Source organism: Balaenoptera musculus, chromosome 4 (genome assembly GCF_009873245.2).
Source record: "Balaenoptera musculus isolate JJ_BM4_2016_0621 chromosome 4, mBalMus1.pri.v3, whole genome shotgun sequence".
In the NCBI taxonomy this organism is placed as follows: domain Eukaryota; kingdom Metazoa; phylum Chordata; class Mammalia; order Artiodactyla; family Balaenopteridae; genus Balaenoptera; species Balaenoptera musculus.
The window spans coordinates 59,312,672-59,321,605 of record NC_045788.1 but is presented as its reverse complement, the minus strand read 5'-3'; the positions used below and the strand labels follow the sequence as shown (position 1 = coordinate 59,321,605).

The 8,934-nt window shown below is 37.6% G+C and overlaps 1 non-coding gene across 1 annotated transcript; it reads left to right on the top strand.

The window, feature by feature from the left end:
• The first annotated feature begins 469 nt into the window (after positions 1 to 469).
• On the top strand, positions 470 to 542 carry TRNAW-CCA. Its single transcript has one exon. It is a non-coding gene; the product is annotated as a tRNA-Trp (tRNA).
• The last annotated feature ends 8,392 nt before the right edge of the window (positions 543 to 8,934 follow it).

Here is an 8,934-nt window from a genome sequence, read left to right as displayed (position 1 = left end):
ATAAGATTTAATGTAAAAAGTAAAAATTCCTTCACATTACAGAGATATTATTGTGAAATGGCTGTCAGGAAACTTAAATGCATCTCACATGGGAGCTTTAGAGTTATTTGAAGTTTCTATTTGAAGTATCATGATGGAAATTCCTTTTTTTTTTTAGTTAATCCAATCAGAGAAATATCTAATAATTTAACAGTAAGAGCGATATTCTGAATTCACCAACTCATTGCATATCCCTAATTGGAACTGTAGGGTCAATTGTCTCATCTCACTGGGGAAAAATAAACCCATTTGAGGTGGCCACACCAGTTCTGTGGCTGACAGATGAACTAGATGGTGCCAGGGCTGATGGTGCTTGTGACGTGCTTCCAAGTAGATAGCCTGCTGCACAAATTGTGACAGAAAATCAAGAGACCAGAATGTTGTTGCCATTTGGCACATATAAACATGGATTAAAAATCAGGTAGGGACTTCCTTGGTGGTCTAGTGGTTAAGACTCCACGCTCCCAATGCAGGGGGCCCAGGTTCGATCCCTGGTCAGGGAACTAGATCCCACATGCCACAACGAAGATCCCGCATGCTGCAGCTAAGACCCGGCGCAGCCAAATAAATAAACAAAGAATCAGGTAATAGGTACTCCACGCCTGCTTCCGTCTGCACTTATATCAACTAAGCTTTGATCATTCTTGCTGCATATGAGTGCGTGGTTGTAGGAGCGCTCATTGGTCTATCACTTCCTCATTGCTTCTCACAGTCAGACAACTCAGAAAACCATGTGAAATAAGTTGGAAATTGCCTGTTTGTCTAAAGCACTGATATTTCAGATTATGATACAGTTCCATTAGGGAGGTAGCTCTTTCTCTGTTAACTTCTACATCTATGTTCTAGAATTCCTGAGTTCCTATAAAGTCTTAATTTAAAATTTTAATTATTAAAAAACAACAAATGTAATCCATCTCTGGAAATTTAAAGAGGAAAAGTCTTACTTGGCACATGGGATTTTGGGGTGGGTGAACAGGTAATGCCTCACTTCAAGAATAACTTGATCCTATTGAATTTTCCATGGTCTAGAATGGGGGTGGGCAAACTATAGCCAGTAGGATAATTTGGCCTGCCACTTATTTTTGTAAGGCTTTGAAAGCTAAGAATGGTTTTCACATTTTTAAATGGTTAAAAAATTTTTTTTAATATTTTGTGACGTGAAAATCATATGCTATTCAAATTTCAGTGTCCATACATAAAGTTTTTTGGAAAATAGCTATGCCTTTTTGTTTCCATTTTGTCTGTGGGTACTTTTGCTCTAAAATGGCAGAGTTTAGTAGTTGTAACAAAGACCATATATCCTACAAAACCTAAAATATTTACTTTTTAGTCCTTTCCAGAAGAAGTTTGCTTATCTTTGCTCTAGAGTAGTATTTCTCAATTTTTTAAAAAAAATTGGGGTATAGTTGTTTTACAATGTTGTGTTAGTTTCTGCTGTACAGCGGAGTTCCCTGTGCTGTACAACAGGTTCTTATTAGTTATCTATTTTACGCATATTAGTATATATATGTCAATGCAAATCTGGGATCTTTAAAATACAGATCTGATTCAGCAAGTCTAGAGTGGGTCCTGAGATTTGACTCTGAATTTCTTTTTTTTTTTTTTTTTAAAGATTTATTGATTGATTGATTGATTGATTACTATGTTGGGTCTTTGTTTCTGTGCTAGGGCTTTCTCTAGTTGCGGCAAGCGGGGGCCACTCTTCATCGCAGTGCGCGGGCCTCTCACTATCGTGGCCTCTCTTGTTGTGGAGCACAGGCTCCAGACGCGCAGGCTCAGTAGTTGTGGCTCACAGGCCTAGTTGCTCCACGGCATGTGGGATCTTCCCAGACCAGGGCTCGAACCCGTGTCCCCTGCATTAGCAGGCAGATTCTCAACCACTGCGCCACCAGGGAAGCCCTTGACTCTGAATTTCTAACAGTCTCTTGGGGATGCTGATGCTACCAGTTTGAGGACCACACTTTGAGAAACAAGGCTCTAGACTTTGGTCCTCACCACACAGGCTTCCAAGACTGGTAAGTCTGATCAAGAGATCTTTCAAGAGTAGACTCATATTAACCAAGCTTACAAGATTGATGTAGAAACCTAGAAATCTAATTTGTTAATATGTTAATGAGAAAAATGGTAGGGACTGATCCAGAATCTTCTGTTCCTAAGACATGCCACCTGAGATGCCAAATTCGAGCACAGGATAGGAATGGACAGGAAACAGTGAAAGCGAGTTGTGTATTTAGATTGTTCAAAGACTTCAGGCTAATAGCGATTTGCTAGCTCACTGCCACTGGCACCAGAGTGGCGGTTTAAAAATGTACCTGGGATTTGTTTTAATCAGGTATGGTTAGTGATATGCAGTCACACAGACATGGGAATGACTATCATGAGGGAAGAAGTTTTATATCCACAGATCCCTAGAAATAGGAGATGCAGCATGCTATGCAGGGGGCCACACAGGGAGGCACCAGGGTTGCTCAGGAGGCAGGAGCAAGGGGAAAACATGGGCAAGAGCCTTTATTGTGGTTTTCGAGGGAAGGAGTAGGTGAGGCAGGATACGCTGGTTTAGGATGGGCTAGTTTGAATAACTTCAGCAGGCTCAGGGGTTAGGGACTGCCTCTAGTTTTCTGGTACTTGGCCCTGGGGTGATTAGGGCCAGTGGATAATGGGTCCAGAGTGTAAAAGCTAGATAAAGGAGGGAATTGGGGGTATGGGCTTCGAATATGGAGGTTTGCATATGAAAGTGTAGTCACTTTGAGTTGTTCGCTCTCTCTAGGAATTAGCACTGGGAGGGTCAGTCTCTCCAGTTTCAGTAAGGCCCTAGATGTCAGAATATCAGAAAACAGAGAAAATAAAAGGCATGATTAATACAGATGGGTCCTTGGGCCAGGGCACTCTTACCTAGGATGGTTACGGGATGGACACTGCCCATACACACCTCTTTGATTTCTTTTCTGTGTTTTTTTGTAGTTGTCCAACCTCCCTTCTAAGTGACACATTCTTCCTTCAGATCTGCTAATTCTTTTAGGTTACGGAGAAGTCCTCCTGGTCTGGGGATCCTTCAGCCTCTTGTAATTGATTTTGTATGTCAGTTATCAGTTCAACATGGCTCCAGTCCATCAAGTGCTGATTACCTAGTTTAACGCAGAAAACAATCTTATTTTGCTCATACCTAGTTGGAGAGGAGGTTTTCTCAATAGTGTTCAATACAGACTACACTGTATTTACTGTGTATGGTAACGTCACCTTAATACAGTACGACTATTTAAACGCCTGTAACGCCCTACTTCAGACCACGGAGCCCTCAGTCTTTTTCAGAGGGTGACCAGTTGCTGATGAGTGACATTTAAGTGGTGTATCTGAGTGGGGGCCATTTTTTTTTGACACTGCAGCTGCTAAGAGGATGGAGGTAACCCTGTAGTCATCTGTAAGCTTCTGGCCATAGCTCGCTTCTTCACAGAGATGTATACAAGCCATAGGGAGAGAAAAGTTGTGGCACATGCCTTTTGCACTATCAACTGTAACAGCTATAGGCTGATTCTGAGTGATCTTTCTGGGGTCCTGCCCCAGCCACTCTAGCCAAAGAGAATTGCTTGTAATTGCAGTAACTTCATCCCACCTCTCATTTACATCACACAGGAATTCCCTAGTCTTGGTTCACTGTTTACTATTATCTTGGGAAATTATGCCATGGCATCATAAAGGATTTCCCTGCAAACTTCATTTTAAGTACGCCATAATTCTCAAATCATGAGGAGTCGCGTGGAGAGAGAACTGGATCTGAGTCCTCATACTAATTACTGTATGACCGTGACTGAATCACTACTCTTTGGCCATCAGTTTCCTCATCAAAAGTATAGAAGAATAATTTTGGATTACATGAATTCCACAGACCCTTCTAGCTTTGAAACACTAAGCTCAACCGAAATGTTTCTGTAAGATACACATAAAAATGGGGTTCATTTCTTTATTGCCCCATTCCTGGAATATGCTATATGGTACTTTGGACCTCCACTTAGCTTTTACTTTTTTTTTCCCTGGTGCTCGCTCTTGTTACTTGTTTAAAAGTCTGTTCCAACTTTCTTCATCAAAAAGGAAAAAAGAGTTATAAATTTTGGGGGGTACATATCTTTGTATCCCCTAGCATTTTGTATGAAGGGGCCATCTGACAGATGTTGAAGTACATTAGTGTGGGAGTGCCCTTGAAGCAAATAATTTGGGGGTAGCAGAATCTTAAAAGGTTGAGAAGTTGAAGCCCTGCAAAATAAGGCAGGACTTTGACAAGCTAGTTGACTGGATGTGTGACAGTTACCGGTGTTACATTGCACTAACTACATTTATAAAATTATAAAATGAGTTTGTTTCTCTGGAACACTGAAAAAGTAACTTGACTTTAAATTTCTTTATGCTCCATTATATTTCTGATGATTAAAGTAACTTCTGATAGTTCTGTAATTGGGTTCTATCTAAATCCTGTGAGGATCAAGGACATTTTTGCATTGTGATTGGGAATCTCCACATTATTCAAGGCTTGAGAAAGGAAGACAGTCCATCTAGAATAATGTCAATGCCATATCTACACGTTTTGTTGGATTTAAGAAAAAAAATTTTCAGGAAATATATTTTCTTCTCTTGATGCATTTCCACTTATGTGCATTGTTTTTCATCTGAAACTAAAATGTAACAGTGGGTGAGGATGGGGGGAGCCGAGTATAGAACTGGTGCCAACAGATGCAAAAATGCCATGGAAATCTTTGGCCCAGAAATAAAGGCTTACCAAAATACATACACACAGTTGTTGGACTCTTGAACAGATACACAGCCGTCTGTATAGACAACAGTGCAGTTGGCCAAGAGTCCCGGAGGCAAGCCAACCTCCCATCCAGATGCCACTGCCAGTGAGGAACCATTTGGCATCTAGTTATCTGGCTGCCAGGCTTCTTTCCCACTCTTTGGCATGGGTTTTTACAGGGGCTGCTCAAGTAAATTAAGACTCGGAAGAGTTCTGTATTATCAATAACATGCTGCAACAATGGTGTGCTAGTTGAATAATGCTTTTTTAAAAAGAACTGAAGTAGAGTTAACTTACAATATTTTATTAGTTTCAGGTATATAACATAATGATTCATTATTTTCATAGAGTATGTACCATATAAAGTTATTCCAATATTATTGACTATATTCCAATATTATGACAATATATACTGCTGTACATTAAATTCATGTGACATATTTATTTTATAACTGGTAATTTGTACCTCTTAATTCCCTTCACCTATTTCACCCATCTTCCCACCTCCCTCCCCTCTGGCAACCACTAGTAGTTCTCTATCTGTGTTTCTGTTTTGTTATATTTGTTCTTTAGTTTTGTTTTTTAGATTTCACATATAAGTGAAAATATACAATATTTGTCTTTCTCTGTCTGACTTCACTTAGCATAATACCCTCCAGGTCCATCCATGTTTTTGCTTTTGTCCCTTTTTTTAAGTGTCAAAGAAGCCTGACTTCCATGTATTTGCCTACAGATAAATGAAATTGCTTTAGAAATTAAGAATGATATATTTTGATTTCTGTATGGATCCAACTTTTCTCAACCCAGAAATACCTTAAGAATTTTAAAAGTTCAAGCAGTTTGAAACATACAAGCAAAAAAAAAAATGAAAAGAAAACAAAGAAAAGAGAGAAAATATACTGAATTTTTGGGAGAGTGAAAGGAATTATTCACGTGCAGACTGCACGCTTCAAAAATCTCCTGCTGGTCAAAAGAATGCAATAAGCACACTTTTTTTCCTATGAAAATTGAATAGATGTCAATATACATCCCTGATAGTTTGCACGAGGCACTAACTTCCCAGGGGAGAAAAACCCAACATGAGCACTATCTCGTCACCTTGTAATCTCATCAAATTCCTATTTCTTTCTTTTCTTAAAAATTATTTTATTTTATATTGGAGTACAGTTGATTCACAATGTGTGTTAGTTTCAGGTGTATGGCAAAGTGATTCAGTTATACATACACATATATATATTATTTTTCAAATTCTTTTCCCATTTAGGTTATTACAGAATATTGAGTAGTGCTATACAGTAGGTCCTTGTTGGTTATCTATTTTAAATATAGTAGTGTGTATATGTTAATCCCAAACTCCTAATTTATCCCTCCTCCCAACCTTTCCCCTTTGGTAACCATAAGTCTGTGAGTCTGTTTCTGATTTGTAAATAAGTTCATTTCTATCATTTTTTTAAGATTCTGCATATAAGTGATATGATATTTGTCTTTCTCTGTCTGACTTACTTCCCTTAGTATGGTAATCTCTAGGTCTATCCATGTTGCTGCAAATGGCATTATTTCATTATTTTTAAAGGCCAAATAACATTCCATTGTATATATATACCACATCTTCTTTATCCATTCCTCTGTTGATGGACATTTAGGTTGCCTCTATGTCTTGGCTATTGTAAATAGTGTTGCAATGAACATTGGGGTGCATGTATCTTTTCGAATTATGGTTTTCTCCAGATATATGCCCTGGAGTGGGACTGCTGGATCATATGGTAGCTCTATTTTTAGTTTTTTAAGGAACCTCCATACTGTTCTCCATAGTAGTTGTACCAATTTACATTTCCACCAACAGTGTAGAAAGGTTCCGTTTTCTCCATGCTCTCCCCAGCATTTGTTGTTTGTAGACTTTTTGATTATGGCCATTCTGACTGGTGTGAGGTGATATCTCATTGTAGTTTTGGTTTGCATTTCTTTAATAATTAGTGATGTTGAGCATCTTTTCATGTGCCTCTTGGCCATCTGTATGTCTTCTTTGGAGAAATGTCTATCTAGGTCTTCTGCCCATTTTTGATTGGGTTGTTTGTTTTTTGAATATTGAGCTGCACGAGCTGTTTGTATATTTTGGAGATTAATCCCTTGTCAGTCGCATCATTTGCAATTATTTTCTGCCATTCAGTGGGTTGTCTTTTTGATTTATGGTTTCCTTTGCTGTGCAAAAGCTTTTGCATTTAATTAGTTCCCATTTGTTTAGTTTTGTTTTTATTTCCATGACTCTAGGAGATGGATTCAAAAGATATTGCTGCAATTCATGTCAAAGAGCTTTCTGCCTATGTTTTCCTCTAAGAGTTTTATAGTATCCAGTCTTACATTTAGGTCTTTAATCCATTTTGAGTTTATTTTTGTGTATGGTGTTAAAGATTGTTGTAATTTCATTCTTTTACACGTAGTTGTCCAGTTTTCCCAGCACCACTTATTGAAGAGACTCTCTTTTCTCCATTGTATATTCTTGCCTTCTTTGTTGTAGATTGACCATAGGTGCATGAGTTTATTTCTGGACTTTTTGTCCTGTTCCATTGATCTGTATTTCTGTTTTTGTGCCATTACTGTACTATTTTGATTACTGTAGCTTTGTAGTTTAGTCTGAAGTCAGGGAGCCTGATTCCTCCAGCTCCATTTTTCTTTCTCAAGATTGCTTTGGCTATTCAGGGTCTTTTGTGTTTCCATACGAATTTTAAAATTTTTGTTCCAGTTATATGAAAAATGCCATTGGTAATTTGATAGGGATTGCATTGAATCTGTAGATTGCCTTGGGTAGTACAGTCATTTTGACAATATTGATTCTTCCAATTCAAGAATATGGTATATCTTTCAATCTCTTTGTGTCATCTTTGATTTCTTTTTTTTTTATTTTATTTTTTCCAGTTTTATTGAGATATAATTAACAAATGCAAGTTTATATATTTAAGGTGTACAACATGATGATTTCATATATGGACAAACTGTGAAATGATTTCCACAATCAAGCTAATTAACTACTCTTAGCATAACTATAGTCACCATGATGTACATTAGATCCCCAGAACTTGTTCTTCTTATAACTGAAAGTTTGTACCCTTTGACCAATATCTCCCCATCTCCCCCACACCCAGCCTCTGACAACCACCCCTCCACTCTTTGTTTCTACGAGTTTAACTTTTTTAGATTCCACATACAAGGTAGGTCATGCAGTATGTGTCTTTTTCTGTCTGGCTTACTTTGCTTAGCATAATATTCCCCAAGTTCCTTCATGTTGTTGCAAATGGCAGGATTTTCATCTTTATTGGTTGATGTTGTATACACCATCTCTTCTTTATCTATTTATCCATCAATAGACACCTAGGTTGTTTCCATATCTCGGCTATTGTGAATATGTTGCAATGAATATGGGAATGCAGGTATCTCTTTGAAATACTGATTTCATTTCCTTTGGATATATACCCAGAAGTGAAATTGCTAGATCATATGGTAGTTCTATTTTTGATTTTTTGAGGAAACTTTACTGTTTTGCATAATGGCTGACCCATTTATATTTCCATCAACAGTGTATAAGGGTTCCCCTTTTTCCACATCCTCACTAATACTTGTTACCTCTTGTCTTTTTTTTTAATTTTAATTTTATTGGAGTATCGTTGATTTACAATGTTGTTTCAGGTGACAGAAAAGTGATTCAGTTATACACATACATATATTCACTCTTTTTTAGATTCTTTTCTCATATAGATTATCACAGAATAAGGGAACTATATAGTTCCCTGTGCTTGTTGGTTATCTATCTTATATATAGTAGTGTGTGTATGTTCATCCCAAGCTCCTGATTTATCCCTCCCCCCAGCGTTTCCCCTTTCATAACCATAAGTTTGTTTTTGATATCTGTAAGTCTGTTTCTGTTTTGTAAATAAGTCATTTGTACCTTTTTAAAAATTAGATTCCACATGAGTGACAGCATATAATATTTTTCTTTCTGTGTCTGACTTACTTTACTTAGTATGATAATCTCTAGGTCCATCCATGTTGCTGCAAATGGCATTATTTCGTTCTTTTTTATGGCTGAGTAATATTCCATTGTATATATGTACCACATC